Source organism: Macrotis lagotis, chromosome 6, assembly GCF_037893015.1.
Source record: "Macrotis lagotis isolate mMagLag1 chromosome 6, bilby.v1.9.chrom.fasta, whole genome shotgun sequence".
NCBI classification, from domain to species: domain Eukaryota; kingdom Metazoa; phylum Chordata; class Mammalia; order Peramelemorphia; family Peramelidae; genus Macrotis; species Macrotis lagotis.
This window is the reverse complement of record NC_133663.1, coordinates 137,220,531-137,239,335: the sequence shown is the minus strand read 5'-3', so window position 1 is coordinate 137,239,335 and position 18,805 is coordinate 137,220,531. Positions and strand designations below refer to the sequence as shown.

Here is an 18,805-nt window from a genome sequence, read left to right as displayed (position 1 = left end):
ACCTCCCTCTGCCACAGGGCTGAGGGTGGGGGGGGGCTGCTGTTCTATGGGGGGGGCCTAGACTCTGATCAGGATCTGAATGGTGGACAGAGCCCCAGAGTCCTGTTCCTGGGGCTGAGGACAGAGCTCTGCAGTCTCTCTTCCCTCTCCTCCCTCAGCTCAATGGGCTCATGCCCTGGGGGCTCCTACTTACTGGCTCTTCCTGCTTCTGTTTCCTGGTCTTGGGGAAAGACCAAGCTGCTAGCTGTGTGCCCTAGGGCTGGGCTCCACATGCTCCCTCTGGCAGAGGTCCCCAGGTGTTCCCCCACTTTGTGCCCAGTGCTCCTCGGGGTGCAGCTCAGGAGACTACCCTGCTGCTGTGAATTGCAGCTCCCAGGGCCCTGGGGGTGCCTCTGGGAGGCTGAAGTTCTTTCGCTCTGGCGGGCTACCCTTCTGGTGGGCCGCCTCTCCGATCCCAGGGAGCAGAGCCTTTCTGCTCTTTTTCAGGTTACCTTGAGTAGGAGAACTGCCTCGCTGGGTCCCTTTGTGTGTTCTGTCTTTCGAAAGTTTAGTTAGAGTCCTTAGCTGATGAGTTTTATCAGAGAGCTCCTAAGACTTGATCACTTCTTGTTGCCATCTTGGTTCTGCCCCCCCCCTTTTAATGAGAATCATTTTTGGAAAATCCTTTGTCTGAATTAACAATTGTTTCCCCTGCTTTTTTTTTTCCACTTCTGCTGTAGCAAAATATATTCTCCAGGCTTTTACTTTTATTCTGTGTGTACCTCTCTGCTTCAAATGTGGTTCTGGTTTTTAATTCACTGTTATCTACTTTCATTTAGGGGAGAATTCATACTATTTTCATTCACAGTTATAATTACTAGCCCTTTATTGCCCTCCTTGCTATCTTTCCTTTATTTATAATTTCCCCCCTTTTTTTACTTTATCCCTATTTTCCAGAATTTTGCTTCCGAATGCTGCCCCCTTCAATGTCTTTTGCCCTTCTATTCACATTCCCCTATTTACTTTTCACTTTCCATTTTTTCCTTCTTCCATCTTTCCTTCCTATCTGCCCCTCCTTCACTTCTCTCTTTTCACCTCCTATTACTTGAACGGTAAGATAAATTTCTAAACAACTAAGTCTTTGAGTCAATCCCTCTTAGAGTCAAACTGATGAGAATAAGATTGCAATAGGGACTTTAAAAGTCTTCATATTATGTAATTTACCCCATTCAAAATCCCTCTTCCTCTACTCACTTTACAGTTTTGCTCTTTCTTAATGATTTTTTTATAAATTATTCCATGAAAGTCATGAACATACAATGATTGTCCATACCTTCAGTTTAAGAATGTTCTCTTTGATGGAACAACAATTCTAAAGATTTATGAAAATCATCCTCCCAAGACGGAATGTAATCAGATATTGGATGAGATTTTTTTTTTTCTTTTCTTCTGTTTATCTTTGCATGTATCTCTTGAGTTTCCTGTCTGAAGTTCAAATTTTTTTTTTTCAACTGTGGTCTTTTCATCAGGAAAGATTGAAAGTCAGATATTTCATTAAATGTCCATTTTTTCCCTGGAAAATTGGCTCTGTTTTACTGAATAATTGATTCTTGGTTGTACGTCAGACTTCCTTGCTCTACAGAATATTATATCCCAGGTCCTTTGATCCCTTAATGTTAATGTGGTCAGGTCTGTATTACTGACAATGATCCACTGGTTTTTGATTTGCTCCTTTATGAGCACTTGCAGGAATTTCTCCTTGATCTGATAATTCTGGAATTTGTTCAAAAGCCCAAAGTACTTTGCAGTTTTCCTTTTGGGAAGAGATCCCAGGAGGGGATCAAAATATTCTTTCAATGACTATTTTGTCCTATGCTTCTAAGATATCACATCAGTTCTCTGAAATTATATCAGAAACAATGCAATTCTGGCTCTATTTGTGATCAAGATTTTCATGTAGTTCTATGACTATTAAATTGTGTCTCTGGATCTATTTTCCAAGTCACTTATTTGGAAATCCAGAGGGTTTCTTAGTGTATTAACCAGTAAGGAAAGTCGTAAAATGTCTCTGGATTGTCTGTGTTGAGGCTTTCAGCCATCCACTCCCTAGGCATGGGGCTGTATATGAGTTATTTAACACAGTCACGGGTGGGTGATGGATTTCCAGGAATACCAGAGGCATTCCAGACCAGTCAAGCTGGTGGAATGAGTTTTCTGGGCCACCCCATTGGAGCTCTGCTAATCTGAGTGCTGAAGCTCTCCCAGTTTTTCCACAGTGCTTCCACTCCCAGCACTCTGGTTCTCAGATTAGTACTTTGCCTTACCCTACCAACTGTGCTCGAGGTCTTTGTTCTCTGACCTGGGTACACCCATGCTCCTTTCATGACAGACTTAGCTGGGAGATTTAACCCTCTCTTTTATGGCTTCTGTTGATCCAAAATGTGTTTAAAAATTGATTCAGGTCGATTCTGAGGGAAAGAAAATACAGTGTAAGACTGCCTGATTTCTCTTCACCATCTTGGACTGAAGTCTTAAGAATCAGAATTTCTATCTTTATAAGGATTTTCATCAATATTGTTTCCATCAACCTAAGAAATACAGAATACCGAATACAGAAATTTGAATTGTTTTCTAAAGGATGTCTTTTCCCTTCCCTCTCAATATGTTAATCTCACACTTATTAATTAATCTTCCTTTCATCTTAATGTGTTCAATTCTTTCTTCTTCTCAAAAATATTCAGTTACAACCAAGTTTTTTCAGAAACTAAAAATTTCTTTGCCTGGAATTCCTGGTACTTTATAATTTATTATCATTTTATTTTCCCTTCTTTATTTTCTTATCAATCTAATACATTCTAAACTCTAGTCAGCTTATTATTATTATTATTATTATTATTATTATTATTATTATTATTATTATCATTTTATTCAGTTCTCCAAAATTGTCTCTGATTTTCTTATTTCAATTGTTTTGTTCATATCTCTAAGGTCAAAATGTCATTTTTCTCTCTTTTATGTCTTAAGACCTTTAACACATTTAAAAATTGAATGAACAGCTTACATGCTATGTTAGTGACTTGCAATACCAAAGTCTTAGAGCATTCCTCTCTCAGGGTGATATATGAGGAGCATAGATTAGAGACTCACAAAATGATAAAGCTTAACTAAGCTGTGATTGACATTATGGGAACACAAAGTGTTAGCAATAAATTCAATCACATATCTATGGAATCATACATTATTACAATTTTGAATCATAGGTTTATGTGAATTTTCATACGTATTTTCTCACTTTACAAAACTGCAAACAGAAGGAACTGCATCTTATCTAAATTTTGTAATTCTATATCAATGACAATTTTATATACCTAAAAGTTACTAATACATGCTTTTTGAATTGTATCTAATTAACAGAGTTAATTTTGATCTTCAAGAAGTAACTGGTAATTGAAAAGGATTTAATAATAATTTTAGGAGAAAATGATCACATCATATTATTTTTCATAACATACAGAAAAAGGAATCCCAAAATTAAAGATCTGTATATAAATTAGATTTGTATCTATATACAAATTTAATATGCTTTAAAATGTTCAAAAATAGGTAGTTATGATCCCTTAAAGAATAAAAAAGAAAAAATTTTGAGAAAGATGAAAAGCATGCTAAAGCCTAATTTAAAAAATTAAATCTTTAACAAATTAATTGAAGAAAGACACCATCAACCAAAATCCAACTATTTGGACAATTTTTAGCACCTGCTTTATTTATGATAACAATTTTTTAAACAAATGATCATATATCCATGATGGAGGCAGAATCATTTTTATGATATTGAGGACTATTCAAAATTGAAGGGAGCTGCTTAGGTAAGTTGTCTTTTGATCTTAAAGAAAACTGTGACATCATTATCATAATCAGATGTTCTTAATCCTTGCACATAATTTGAATTAAAGTTTGAGGGTATACATGGTGACTTCATAGAGTAGGAACAGGATGACATTTACTGTCTTGTATACAGTGGGAGATATTGACCTTTTATATGTAATTCTTTCTCAGAATATCAAGGCACTTCTATGCTGTGGTACCATCTGATTTAGGGGGATTTTGACTTAAGAACATTCAGTGAAAGTTCCATAAGTGACAACTACCTCCTCAGCAAGCAGATACATCCAATGTATGGAACTATGGCTCTGCGTGTTTTAGGTGTCGAAGTGTATTGGAGTGCCTGAAGCATTTACTTTTTAAATATTGGAGGGTTCAAAATAGGCCTTATTTGCCTGGTAACCACAGCTAGAAATAGTAAAAATAATACTTTACCTCCATTTCAATGGTTTTTGAACATGAGAACTGGCCAGAGGCCATACATATTGTACTGCTGGAGGTGATATTCTTGGAACCAATGCAAGACAGAACAGAGGGAAAGAATTTGCTGAACATGTTGTCATTAATCAAGAATGAAAGTTAGAGGTTCAAAAAAGGTCAGGTACCATCATAGCTCTGACCATAAATGATGTCAATTAGCCATCTGGTGACATTACACTCTTTTTGAATTCCATTTTATCATGTTGTGAGTCTGGCTATCTTCCCCTTCACTTTCAAGCTTCCCCTTTAAAATGTAAGCTCTTTGAGATTGGAGATTGTCTATCTTTTTGTAACCTAGTGCTTAGCTTAATAGTTTATTGTCTTAATGATAGCAATGGCAAAAAAGAGATAAAGTGAATATAGCTTTAGTTAAACAATCATTATGACTCTCAAAGATGTCAAAACCATGTATATGTAAAATATCTCTGTAAATTTCATCAGAGAAAAAATTTACAGATAAATTACCAAGGACAATTACAAATACAATAAATTAACAAGGACTAACAGAAAAAATAGCAGAGATGGAACTGGAGACATAACATATCAAAAGCAAAATAATGTTCCTCTGGGTTAAACTTATGGTGTCATTAATTGTTTTAGAAATGAGAGGTGAATTAATGCAGGTTATATTTATCCCTGTGGAATTACCAAAATATTAATATTTCAAAATATACAGACTGAATATATTGTCTCATGAATTATTAAATAAACAGGTCACATTCAACCATTGCTTAGAATTTTAAAAATAACTTTGCATAACTTGTGATGAAAATTTTTTAATTTTTAAGTATAAAGGGGATTTATCAGCAACTTTTTTTCAGAAGCTGTAATATAATCAGGCAAAATGAGTTGGCTTAATTTTCTTTTCAGATCAATGAAAATTTGAATAAAATATTATTTACTAAATGATAAAATCCTCTTTAGAATTAATGTGTGATAATTAAGGCTTATCAGTGATTACAGGATACTATGCTCCTATTAAAGATTTAATGAAAATTATTTTCTGAAAATAACTGTAGTGTTTTCAGTAATTTTTTCATTGCTATTTTTCCTTTAAGATATATATTGAAATATTTAAAAATTAGTACATAATTCATTAAAATAATTATTTCTTACAAAATTAAACATGCTTTTGGAAGTTCTGTTTAGTATTTTCTATGGAAATCAACATTTTGCAGCCCATCATTATAATATTTTTCCCAGAGCAGCATTCTTTAGTTCACTTAAAAAATACTAATCAGCTCTATTGGAAATAGTTCATCTACTTCAGGAAGCTAGCTTAGAAACATTAAAAGTAAACATAGGTAGGGGAAATCCTAACTACAACTATACTTACCATTTCTTTTATTAAATTCTTAGATCCTCTAACAGAAGTTCTAAAAAATAATATCACTGAATCTATTTCTTTGAGTGCTAGACTGAGGACAATCTTGCAATACTAGTACTGTTATAAGAGAGGAGAAAATATTTATAAAATTCAGTATGAGGAAGAAATAAATTTAACTAGAAATGATACTCTGCAGAGAAAAGAGATAATGATAACAAAACCAAAACCAATAGAATTTACAGGTGTATACACTATTAAAAATAAGAGTATATATATTTATATATATGTACATATGAACAAAGAAAGAAAACTGTGGATCAATGTTCCTTATGAATATTGATTTAGAAATATCAAATAAAAATATTATCTTAGAAGTTCCAAAACATTAACAAAGATAATATAATAAAACTAAGTTATAGTTATACATATATATTATATAATTTTATATTTAACATAATTGTAAACAAAATAGATGATATGGATATAAAAATATTATAGCCACATGATAGTATTAATTGATAATTTTAAAAGAATTAGTATGAATCCAATATCATTGTATAATAAATGCATAAAAATAAAGTAATATTTTATCTTTGAAATATGTGCACTTGCATACATATATAAATACAGACATATGTAATCCATAAACATGAAATATATACATGAAATATGTGCATCTGTATATATATATATATATATATATATATATATATATATTACTTGCTTTCTCCTTCCCTTCACATGATATAAAAATATATAAAGGAAAAACAAATAAAATTTTTAAGATCAAGGACTAGTCTTTAACAGAAAAAATGATCAAATTTCATACACAGAAATATTTCAAGGGAAGAAACTCAAATTTTCAATTATCATTTAGAATTCCCCCTAAAAATAAGTTGAAAAAAATACTATTCACCATCACATTGGTGAACTAAAGAAAAAAGAAAATGATGTGGGAAAATTGTAGAAAAAAATCAAACAGGGATATACTATTGAAGCTGTAAATTATTGTAGATATTTTTAAGACAATTTGGAATAATGCCCCAAACTAATTAACCTTTTGTTTTAATGGTACCACAAATTGACATATACCTCTAAAAATGAGAAGAAAAGATCCAGAGGCACAAAAGTATTTAGAGTAACTTTTTATTTAAAGTTGTCTTGCTACAAACAAAGCAGGGAGAGGAACCTGTCAAACTGGGGGAACGATGGGAAAGAAAATTTAATATTATAATATCATCAAATACAATTATATAATAAGACATATAGAAAGGAATAGTTTCACAAAAATCTGGGAAGATTTCCATTAATTGAAAAGTAAATAGCTTAGCATAATGAGATCTAACAGTAAAGTTAAAGATTCTGCAAATAAAAGCAGCATCTTTTAAAAAACTGTCATGTACTCCGTCCTCAGATGCAGGGCTGAGGAGTCACGCTCCGGTTGCTCTCTTCTCAGGCTCGTGTAAGATCATTTGACCTCCAAGATCCAGAAATCAAGACTTTTAAGATAAGGTGATAATTCATCTTGTCCTTGAGACTCACAACACGACTTAGAAGGTGAGGACACTGAAGTTTAGCCAGGTTGTGTTTCCTAGGGTCACCACACAGTTGGTCTGTGATCTACTTTGTGAGATCACAATTTACCCCATTCTGTGCAAGAACATATCTTCCCATAAATTATGGGCTTTCAGAAAGATTTTGAATGCTACAAGCATTTATTGTGAAGCAAGGTGAAAGGAATGACTGTTTCAAAACAAAAGATGAGCAAGAACAAAGAAGATGCTCCCCATGAGTTGGAAAGTCAGTTTATATTACGTCTACCTCCAGAATATGCTTCCACTGTGAGAAGGGCAATACAGTCTGGAAATGTGAACCTAAAAGATAAATTGACCATTGAATTACATGCAGATGGACGTCATGGAATTGTCCGAGTGGATCATGCCCCGTTAGCTGTGAAGGTGGTTGACCTGCTCTGCGTTACTGAATCCATTAAAACCATAGATTAAAAAAAAAAAAAAAAAAAACTTTTTACGAGACAGCGGATATCTGCCAGATGCTTGTGTGCAGTGTAGATGGGGATCTTTACCCACCTGCGGAAGAACCAGCTGCTGCTGCTGCTACTACTGATCCAAAAGCGAGTAAGAAAAAAGATAAGGCTAGGGAGAGGAAATTCATCTGGAACCATGGTATCACTCTACCACTCAAGAATGTCCGAAAGAGAAGACTTCGCAAGACAGCCAAGAAGAAGTACATTGAATCACCTGATGTCGAAAAAGAAGTAAAAAGACTTCTCAGTACAGATGCAGAAGCTGTCAGTGCCAGATGGGAGGTAATTGCAGAAGATGAGACAAAAGAAGCAGACAACCAGGTTTCCCTAGCAGGCTTAGATATTGCTTCTCCAGGAATGAGTGGCCATGAGCAGGGCCATGGCTCCTCGGAACATGATGAGCTTCGGGAGATATTTAATGATATTAGCAGCAGTAGTGAAGACGAAGATGAGAGAGATCCTCATGATGATGAAGATATAAACATCATTGACACTGAAGAAGACCTAGAGAGGCAATTACAAGACAAGCTTGATGAATCTGATGAACAGCGCCAAGAAAACGAGAAAACAAAATTAGATAGTTATGGGAAATCAGAAACAGATTGATATGATGAAAAGTAAACTACAAGAGACCCAAGGGAGAGCAAAACGACAGGAAGATCTCATCATCAAAGTAGAAAACCTGGCACTCAAGACTCGTCTTCAGGCTGTGCTGGTTGAGCTTAAGAAAGAGAGAAGGAACAGCTCAGTTCCTTAGAAGAACAACTTGAAACACTCCTGGAGAAATGAGAGGCCCTGGCATGCAATTCCTGTTGTCCTCACATTGGTAAATGGCTCACATTCCATCCTTTGGGTTGAGGACAATATATATTGTTAATATTGTAATTTGACTGCATTTATATTTCACCATTTTTTGTTGCCTAATTTAAATTTATCCTATTTCTCTGTAACACTATTTTGCTAGAAACATATACATTAATAGGTAGAACGTGATAGATGAGAAGACTGGTTGCAGGAGAGTTTGGGGATTACTAGTTGAGCCTTTATAATTCTTACATTTATTCCAGGCCCTTCTTACTTATTGTTACTTTATGATAAGAACTAACTCATTAAGGAGATTTGAAGACAGAAGATGTAAAATTTATTTTGCATACATTTTAATTTCTCAACTATTCTTGGTAGCTCCTCCCATGTAGAGGAGCAAGTCATATATATATATATATATATATATATATATATATATATATATATATATATATATATATATAGTAGATAATCTGCCACAGCATAGAAGTCTCATCTATTCACATCTGTAACAGAAGTAGTCTCCTATTTGAGCATTTGTCTCCCATTTTCTTTTCATTTGTTACTTCATTAATGATGATTCTCAGTGGATTAACAGTTATTTTTTGACCTCACAATCTTTTATGATCTAAGAGAGTAATAGACCTTGTTTTGGCAACTTTTAAGGCTACATTTTGCTTCACCCCCTACATGGTTGATAAAATTGCTGTTCTCTTTTCTAGTGTTTTTTTTAAATATTATATACATATAAATAGTTTTGTTTAACTTTTGGAGCCCTATAAATTCAAGATGAATATTGCTTTGCTCCAATTTTCCAACTGTATTAAAGAATGATTTGACTCCCCCCCGCCAAAAAAAAACTGTCATAACAGATTCTAATACAGTCATGATGAGGTGATGGAATTAAGAAAGAGAATAAAATATTTTCAGAGATTGCTTTAGCTTGATGTTGCATACTTTTAAAAGATCTTTTTTTCAAAGGTGGGGATGAAGGTGTGAGAGAAAGATCATAGAAATGGCAGAGATATGAATAAAGAAATAGAGAAAAAGAAAGAATGAATGGATAGAAGAATGAGAGAGAAAGAAAAGCAATCATGGAAGGAAGGGAGGGAGGAGGGAAGTAAAGAAGAAGGAGGGAGGGAGGAAAGAAAAGGACAGAAGAAGGGACAAAAGAAGAGAGAAAATAAAAGATAAAATTAAAAAAGGAAAAAGGAAAATAAAGTGGAGAGAAAGATTGACAATAATTTTAAAGCAGGAGAATATAAAGATATCTAGAAGAAACTGAGAAGAAAACCTTTAATAGTCGCAGTTTCTTCTAGATATCTTTAATACATGTGTATGTACATATGCAACAATTCTCATTCTATTTTTTTTATTTAGTTCAGAAAGATAGAAAAATATCTAGAAAATAAACTAACAACAAAAGCCACCCAGATATGTTATGGAGAAAATACTCATCTTCTTCGCATACCCGGTCTCTCATAATTTAATTATTCTTGTTCTAAGCTGTAATTTTTATTTCTTTCTGTTGGTTCTTATGCAGAGAACAAATATTAATATTTGTAAGGAATTCTTTCTAATGAAATGTGCATGGTCAATCTGCCTCTTGGGAGTGGGAGTTCCAGCCCAGTTCACAAAGAAGAGTTATCCCTGATGTTTATAATTTCCTTCCCCCCCTCCTTGTTTTTCAACTGCATACAATCTTTGCCACTGCTAAGTTCTTTACCATCTTTACCATCTTTACCATCATTAATGTCCTTAAAAAGATTAGTTTCTTAGCTATTGAGTAAAACTGATGTTTCATTAACTTGGTTCTGTGAGGCAAAGCAATGAGTATGTTCTTTAAATTCTCCTGCATATACTGTTCAAGGAAAAGTACATCCCATTCATTTTATTTCTTTTTCATTTCAGAGTTTCTTAGTATGTGTTTTGTCAACATGATTTGCATTTTTTAAACCTCTACATACTCTGGCCACATGAATAAAACATCCTAAAGTTAAATGTCTTTTAATCATATTTCAATTCAGAAACAATTTAATGAAAATGATAGTTTTTGACTGTACTACAAAACAAATTCCGTGGGAATATTTTAACCTAGTTTAATGAAACTAATATGATTCTAGGAGAAAAGAAACTAGGTTTTAGTTCAATGATGATAACTTCTTATCATCACACATTGGTCAAAGTAACTAAGCTGACAAAAAGATTTCCTTTTTTGAAATATAGGCAAACATACATACATATCCACACAAATATAACTTTTCTGAAAAATGGAATAAGATTTATATTTTCTAATCTATAGTATTTCAATGAAGCTAAAATGATCCATATGCAAGTACATATACAGACAATGCAGATATATTCATATATTTTTATTTGTATGTATGTGTTGCATATAAACATATATATGTGTATATAGATATAAATTGATCAATAGATCAATAGATTGATAGACAGATTGATAGCTAGATTATAAATAAAAGAGAAAATGTGAGTATATTTTCCCCTACCTGAAAAACTTGTATTTAACCAAGTACATGAGTATATAAATATTAATATTTAACATATAGTTGATTTTATCAAGATGGATACTCCCTTCACCAATGCACATTTGCAACATAGTAAACAACTTTGTAGAAATTCTTCTGAATTATTCTGACAGAAATCATCCATCTGATTGCCAAGTTTCTGGTGAAGGATGAGCATATCCACAATTATCAATGCTAAAGTGGGGATAACAGACATACAGTCTATCCTTCATCTTGTATAATAATATTCTCCTGGTAGTCCAGGACAAAGTTAGTGCTTTAGTGACGAAACCTTCGAGAATTCAAGGCTCTCTCCATGTGGTATTGAAACACCAGATAGGAACTCTACTATGGCAATAATATCTGCTATGTGTACAGAACTTTTTTGGACAACAAGTTTTACTGCCATTATTTCATGTTATCATATTAGTAACATCAGTTATAATAGTGATTTATGCATTATTATTCATGCACTATTACCTTCATGTTATTGCTAAGAAAACTATGGCTCAGAGGGGATTAAAATGATTTGACCAATGAAATATGCCTGATCAATGACAAAATCATTATTCTGTCTCGTTTCTAAATCCTTCTCTGCTGCTCTGCATACACACAAAAATTTATACAGTTTTATAATTAATAATTCATGTAAAAATAGTGACTTCCTAGAGAAATTGATATAATTCAGTGTTTTTCTTTTTCTTTTTTATCATTTTTCCTTCAAATTCACCTTCTCTCACTTTCTTTTCTTCTTAAATCTTTGATTTTATTCCATGTCTGTACTTTTTCAATGCATGAGATTTATGGGTCTCCTCTGATTCAGCATGGAAGAAGACATTGTATTGGTTAAAAAGTCATTTTATATAGGATCATGACAAAGTTTTAGGAAACTTACCAGGCAGTAATTTATTTTAAAGAAATATAGTGTCATTATTGTTTGAATTTTTCTATTGCTAAGAAAGTGGGAAATAAAGGAAAAAAAGGATGAAAAGTTAATTTGTTGACTTTTTTGTTCTTTCCTTTTTTTTGTTTTGTTTTCTATTTTTTGTGTCACCATGAATTCTTCCAAATATATAAATGTAAAAATGGAAAAAATATAAAGGGAAAAAATTCTCAGTTCAGCTTTTACATCTCAGATATTGCTGTTTTGCTGACATATTTGAAATAGTGCTCACTAGCTTTTTTCCCCTCCAAGTTCTCCCATTTTCCCATAAGATGTGCAATCATTGAAGGGACTGTCCCCAAAGTTTCATTAGATTATAACCTATTTATCATTCTTGATTCATCTCTCACTATACCTAACCAATCAATTTCTGGGACCAATGAATTTTATCATTAAGGCATTTCTGATATATTCGCCCTTATCTCTTTTGAACTTCCAATCATTCTGCTTCATTCTCTTATTTTTTTTATACCTATACTATTGCCAAAGCTTTTTGGTGAGTTTTCCTGCCAAATCTTTCCTCCAAAAAATATTCTCTCCTTTCAAGTAGGAAAATAATCTTCTATATATTTTTTGATATTTTGACATTGGCATTCTTGTTGTTACTTAACTAGGACATTCCATTCATCTTCTGGATCTAAGCATTTTTTCTTATTTTATTTAATTTCACCCATTTGTACATGCATAATTTCAATTTACAAATCCCTCAAATTTTCCATGCCATCGTCTCCCCTCTGTAGGGAACAGTCAGGTTAGCATTTTACATACATATTTTGTTAAACTTGTTTGAAAATTAGTAATTTTTGGCATGAGGAATAGGAATAAGTAGGAAAAGATACTTGAGAGATACTTTTGTAAAATGTTCATGCAATTTGATGAGATTTTGTAGGGGTGTTTTTTTTTCTTCTGTGTTTTGTTTTGTTATTATTTTCTCCCTCTGATTGGGAATGATATAGTCCATAACCAGTCCAATACAGTTGTCCAAGATCTCTGAACTACTGAGAGGAGCTCTTTCCATCAGGGTTGATCATCTCATAATGTTGGTGTTAATGAGTGTATTATACCCTTGGTTATGCTCCCTTCACTAAGCATGATGTCTTGTAAGTTATTCTATGCTTCTCTAGAGTCCAATCCTTTATGATTTCTTATAGGAGAATAATATTCCTTACTATTCATGTGACATAATTTGTTTATCCATTCCCCAATTGATGTGCACCCCCCCTCAATTTTCAATTCTTTTCTACTACATAAAGAGGTGCTATGAATATTTTTGGAACATGTAGGATGTTTCCCATTTTTTACAACTTCTTCTAGTAGTAGTTATAGAATTGGAATTGTTGGCCAAAGGATATGAACAGTTTTATTGTACTTTGGGCATAGTTCCATGTTGATCTCCAGAAAAATTGGATCCATTTCCAATTCCACAATCAAAGCCTCAATGTCACAATCCTCCCCCAACCTCTCCAACATTGATCCTATTCCCTTTTTCTCATCTGGGCTAATCTAATAGGTGTGAGATGATACACATTTGTTATTTTAATTTGCATTTCTCTAATCAATAGTGATTTGGAGAATTTTATCATATGATTATACATAGGCTTTAATTTCTTCATTTGAAAACTGTCTGTTCAGATACTTTGACCATTTATCAATTAGAGAATGACTTCTGACCTTATACATTTGATGCAATTCTCAATATATTATAGAAATGAGACCTTTATCAGAACTCTTGGTTGTGAAGATTGTTTCCCAGCTTTCTCCTTTTCTTCTAATTTTGGCAACATTGATTTCATTAGTGAAAAAGATTTTATTTTAATATACTCAAAATCATTCATTCTGCAGTTTAGAGTGTGCACTGATTTGGTCATAAATTTATCCCTTTTCCATAGAACAGATAGGTAATTTTTTGATCTAATAATTTAGCTATGGTATCACTCTTTATGTCTAAATCCTGAATCCATTTTGACCTTATTTTGGTATGGGCTGTGAGATTTGGATCTATACTTAATTATTGCCCTACTCTTTTCCAGTTTTCCCAAAAATTTTTGTCAAATAGTGATTTCTTATCCCAGAAGATCATGTCTTTGGACTTGTCAAATAGTAGATTGCTTTAGTCATTTACTGCAATTTCTTTTGTACATATCATAATTCACTGATTCACTGCTCTATTTCTTAACCAGTTCCAGGCAGTTTTAATGACTTTTACTTTATAGTAAAGTTTGAGATCTGGTAGAGCTGGGGCACCTTTCTTTACATTTTTTTCATCAATTAACCTGCTTTTTCTTAAAACTTTTCATTTTTGATAGTGGTAATTTGGTATCTTCTTTCTTTTTTTTAAATCAGATTAACCATAGTTTTGACTATCTTATTGACTTTTTCATAAAGTTTGACTCAATTTTATGTATGAGATCAATGGTTTTCTTGTTTTCTATTTTATTATTCTATCCCTTGATTTTCAGAATTTCTAATTAGGTATTTAATTGGCATAGTTTAATTTGTTCTTTTCCTAGCTTTTTTAGTTGCATACCTAATACATTGATCTCCTCTTTCTCTTTGTTTGTCAATAGGCATTTTTGAGATGCAGTTTCCCTTCAAAACTACCTTGGCTGCAAACCATAATTTATGAGATATAACTTTATGTTTCCTTAACACTTTGTTACATGTAATTTTTATTTCATCATGATCTGAGAAGTGTGTATTTATATTTTCTGCCTTTCTGCATTGATTTTAAGGTTTTTGTGCCCCTAGTACATGGTCAATTTTGGTGAAGGGGGCATGTACTGCCAAGAAAAAGGTATAGTCTTTTCTATTCCCATTAAGTTTGCTCCAGAGGTCTGTCATATTTACATTTTCTAAGATTTCATTCACCTTCTTAACTTCCTTCTTGTTTATTTTATTGTTAGATTTATCTAGTTATGAGAGAGGGAGATTGAGGTTTCCAATTATTAAAGTTTTGCTTTCTACTTCTCCTTGAAATTCACTCAGCTTTTTCTCTAGGAATCTGGATGCTATAACACTAGATGCATACATTTTTAGGATTGATATAGCTTCATTACCAATGGTGCCTTTTAAGAAAATGTAGTTTCCATCCTTATCCCGTTTAATGATTTTTCTTTGAGATTAGCATTGCTACCACAATTTTTTTTTTTTTACTTTCACTTAGGCATAATATATTTTGCTCCAACCTTTTACCTTTACTTTATGGGTATCTCTCTGCTTCAAATGTGTTTCTTCCAAACAGCCTATTGTAGAATTCAAGTTTTTAATCCATTCTCCTATCTATTTCTGTTTTATGGGACAGTTCATCCCATTCATATTTACAGTTAAGATTACTAATTCTTTATTTCCCTCCATGATATATTTCTCCATTTATTTTTATCTCTTTCCTTTTCTCTTATTCCTCCTAACCAAAATTTTACTACCTTTCTGCTTTGACTTTTTTTTAGGAATTTAACTTTCAGTTTCTTTTCACTTATACCTTCCCTTCCCTTCTCTTCTATCATTCCCTTCTTAACTCATCTTTCCCCTTAACTGTCTCCCCCTTCCCTGTAGATTGTTAGATATTTTTAAACTAAAGTGAGAATGTATCTAATTCCCTCATTAGGTTAAATCTATTGATTAAATTTACTCAGCATTCATATCCTCCTGTGTGAGATAAGAACCCACTTTAAAAAAAATATTGATGGGAGTGGCTAGGTGACATAGTGGATAGAGCACTTGCCCTGGAGTCAGGAGTCCCTGAGTACAAATCAGGCCTCAGACACTTAATAATTACCTCGCTAAGCAGCCTTGGGCAAGTCACCTAACCCAATCTGCCTTGCAGAAACCTAAAAAAAATATAAACACTCCTCTGGGCAAAAAAGAAAGTTTATTTTTGGCTTTTCTTGAGAAAATAGCTTACTCCATGTCTCACAAAGGAAGATCCAGAAGCTGCCCTGAGGTGACAGTCAACCAAGATTATATGGCCTACTGTGATTCCCCCTTCCTTAACTCCATCTCCTCCAACTTGATTGGTTAAGGTTTTCAGAGATAGTCTTTACGTGAAAAATCTACCCAGCAACAAAGAGAAGAATAAAAGGTTTTCATAAAATATTACCTCACCATTCAAATGGCAAGGGCATCAGAAGAAGATTTCTGATGACCTTCTGTTAAATGAATTAATATCTGAGTATGCAAGGTCTTCCTAGTTTAGCACTTATCAAACAAAAGAAGGCAGGCTACTGTTCTCACAATCCATTATCAAATAAGTGGCTAGGACTGCAAGGTCACTTCCCTGGAACTATTCAACTCTTTCCCCCCCACAACAGAATCGATGCATGGTCTTTCTGGAAATAGTCCACTGTTTCACTCCCTAGCAGAATAAGGAGGGCATCTGACTTGGAATGCAAGCCCTCTCTCCCTTTTCTAAGAATAGGCTAAGGGTAATAGTCTGTTTTTCTTTTAAAGATTTTTAACCATGAGAGGACTTCACTAAGAATGTTAACTCTTAAGAGGTAATATTCCACTCAATCCCTTCTTTCCCTCCATAATTATGAATCTTTGTGGCTCTTCTCTTGGTGCCCTAATATTATTAATCAGGTATCATCAAACACAGTTCAATTATTTTATTGTTTAATAAGCTCCTAATGTTATCAGGATATCATCATTGCCTTTTTAAATTTATTTTTTATTTTATTTAATTTAATTTTGTACAAATGATGTTTTTTATAAATTACTAAAATATTCTTGCTTAAGAGTAAACATAATACATCTCCCCCCCAAAAATAGACCCCGATGAACAATGAAGTAAAGAAAAAAAAATTAAATTTAAATTCAAAAAATAATAATAGGGCAACTAGCTGTTGTAGTGGACAAAACACTGGCCCTGGAGTCAGGAGCAACGGAGCCCAAATCCAGTCCCAGACACCCAATAATCACCCAGCTCCATGACCATGGGCAAGCCACCCAACCCCATTTGCCCAGCAAAGCCCACCCCAATAATAATAATAATAATAATAATAATAATAATAATAATAATAATAATAGTAGTAGTAGTAGTAGCAGTAGTAGAAATAATAATAAAATGTGCTTCAATCTGTGTTTTAACACCACCAGCTCTGTCGTGGATGGATCACATTCTTTATGATAAGTCCAACATAAAAGCTACTTCCATATTATTGCACTGTTGCCATTGCTGATCGCATCTACCTCCATTCAGAATTCACCACTGCAATACACATTTTCTCTCTCCTCTAACTCTGTTGCTCCTCATAAATGTTCTGTAGGGTAGCTGAGTGGTGCAGCAGACTGAGCAATGGCCATGGGGCCAAGAGTCCCCGAGCCCATATGCCACCCAAAAAACCCAGCAACCACCCAGCACTCTGGTCCTGGACAGACCATCCAATTCTAGATCCTTGCAAGAAGTAAAAGAGAAAATGTGCTATAACTGACCATTCCCTGCCACAGCCCAACCTCTCCTTAATCACTCACATCCCCCCTTCCCCCATCTCTCTTTCTTACTTTAGTTGTCTGTACCCTATTGAATATATACTGTTTCCTCTCTAAGCCACCTCTGATGAAAGAGAAGATTCCCTCATTCCCCCTCACTGTCCCCCTTCCATATCATTGCAATAGCTCATTGTAATAAAGAAAAATCTTATTATATTAAATATCTTAGCCTATTCCTCCTCTTCTTTTTCTTTCTCCCATTACATTTCCCTGTTATCTACTGACCCCATTTTTGCACCACAATATATCTTCAAACTCAGCTCTCTCCTGTGCTTCATCTATAACAGCTACTTCTACATGCTCTATTAAATGAGAAGGTTCATATGAATATTCTCAGTATTATTCTTCTATACAGGAATACATGTAGTTCATCATCATTCAGTCCCTCATATTTTCCCCTTCTCCTCCACTCTCTATGCTTCACCTGAGTCCTGTATTTAAAGACCAAACCTTCTGCTCATCTCTGGCCATTCCAGCAGGAACTTTTAAAATCCCCCTGCTTCATTGAAAGTCCATATTTTTCCCTGGAAGAGGACATTCAATTTTGCTGGCTAGTTGATTCTCCGTTGCATTCTAAGATCTTTTGCCTTCTGGAATATTATATTCCAAGACCTACAAACTTTTAATGTAGTTGCTGGTAAATCCTGTGTGATCCTGACTGCAGCTCCATGGTATTTGAATTGTGTCATTCTGCCTGCTTGCAATATTTTCTCTTTGACTTGGGAGTTCTGTAATTTGGCTATAATATTCCTGGGAGTTGTTTTGTTTTTGGATCTCTTTCTCAGGGAGATCAGTGGATCCTCTCCATTTCTATTTTTCCCTCTGCTTCTAGGATATCAGGGCAATTTTACTGTAGTAATGCTTTGGAAATGATGCCAAGGACTTCCGGCCAAGATGGCTGAGAGAAGACAAGTCTCCTGATCTCTTCCTCATATATCACATGAATCAAACCTCTTAAAAGAAATACGACACACAAAACCCAGAAAGAAAAGCCAGGAGAAAGAACATCTACCTCAGGATTTGTCTCCTGAAACAGCTTTGGCTGAATTCGGCGGGTGAGTCTGGGCTCAGAGGGAGGATCAGCCCCAGATCAGCCAGATTAACAGCTGAATTGGAACCTGGAGTCTGAGGGCCAGAGAGCCAGACCAACTGGATCAGCGGTGGGGCTAGACGAAAAGGGCTTGGGTCTTCAGGGAAGCAGAGGTGCTGGTGTTGGCGCTATCACCCTGGAGCTTGGGGACCAGGCTGGGGTGAGAGTACTGGTGCAGGAGAGCTGCGGACACCATCCTTATGCTCCTCAGGTATCAGAAACTCTGAGTCCAGGCCTC

The 18,805-nt window shown here is 34.2% G+C and overlaps 1 pseudogene; it reads left to right on the top strand.

The window, feature by feature from the left end:
* The first annotated feature begins 7,124 nt into the window (after window positions 1–7,124).
* LOC141491841 (transcription initiation factor TFIID subunit 7-like) lies at window positions 7,125–8,509 on the top strand (annotated as a pseudogene).
* The last annotated feature ends 10,296 nt before the right edge of the window (window positions 8,510–18,805 follow it).